Source organism: Papilio polytes, unplaced genomic scaffold, assembly GCF_000836215.1.
Source record: "Papilio polytes unplaced genomic scaffold, Ppol_1.0 DF822178.1, whole genome shotgun sequence".
Lineage (NCBI taxonomy): Eukaryota > Metazoa > Arthropoda > Insecta > Lepidoptera > Papilionidae > Papilio > Papilio polytes.
Window position 1 is genome coordinate 6,342,656 of NW_013527026.1, and position 1,449 is coordinate 6,344,104.

A 1,449-nucleotide genomic window follows, 5' to 3' on the forward strand; every position below is an offset into this window, starting at 1 on the left:
TCCTATATTCGAAAAGAAACTCTAATAATTTATCTTCTATTTCTTTAGTATGGATTATTTCGTTAGCAAGCATCGATTTAATCATTTTCTTACATGTTTTTACTGAATTCTCCGCTTGGCCATTACTACAAGGATGATATACAGGCGATGTCAAATATTGTATTCCATTATTTTTACAAAATAAAATGAACTCATTAGAAGAAATTTTAGGATCATTATCAGATACAATTACTTTGGGAATATACCGAAGTAAGAAAATATAAATTTAAGTTTTGTAATGAGTGCTGTCGTCGAAGTGCCACGGTGCATCGGTATACATTCCAGCCACTTACTAAACGTGTCAATAACAACTAAATACGTGGCTTGCTTAATCGTCATATAGTCTAAATGCAAGCGGTGCCGCGGACGCGGGGGGCGCGGCCAGGCGGCGAGCGGCGCGCGCGGCGGCGCGGCGCGCGTTTCGGAACACGCGGCGCACGCACCCACCCAGCGCTCGATGTCGGCGTCAATCCGTCAATACCGGCCCACCACATTCTACTGCGCGCGTTACTTTTAGTTTTAATAACTCCGAAATGCGCACAGTGCAACTCTTCTAACATACGCCGTTTATAAACATCCGGTATGACTATCCGATCGCCCCGGAAAAGACACCCACCGTTAATTTCTAAATCACCCTTGCAATTAAAATACGGTTGTATTTGTTTACATTTCATTTTTCGCGGCCAACCATTATTCATATATTTAATGACAGTTTGAAGAACTTTATCATTAGCTGTAGCAAGGCGTATATCTTGAAAAGAAACCGGTTCTATATTAGCGTTTAGAAACAATAAAAAACGACTGCTATCATCTTCGCACGCACTGTCCACGGAAGGTAAGGGAGCGCGCAAAAAATAATCCGCTACTGCATTATTTTTACTATTTACATACTGCACTGTATAATTATATGCTGACAGAATAATCGCATATCTTTGTAACCGCATTGCGGCCGTTACTGAGATGCCATTTTTCTTACCGAATATAGACAAAAGCGGCCTGTGATCAGTTTTTAATATAAAAGGCTTTTGTCGACCAAACAAATATTGGTGAAATTTTTTTACACCAAATATAATAGCGGTGGCTGAATTTGGCTATAATTTTTTTCGCTTGCCGATAGTGAGCGAGAGGCGAACGCGATGGGCCTCTCGTGGCCAGTGGCATCGCGATGCGCTAGCACAGCTCCCAAACCCGCCGGCCCCGCGTCAACGCTTAACACAAGCGGCGCGTCCGGCAAAAAGTGAGACAGCACGCGCTCGCCGCTTAACTCCCTGCACCGCGTCGAACGCTTCACGTTGCTCTGCGCCCCACTCCCACTGCGCACCATTGCGGAGCAATTTGTGTAAAGGGTGGAGTAGGGACGAAGCGTTCGGTATAAAACATCGATAATAATTAACTACACCTAAAAATCTT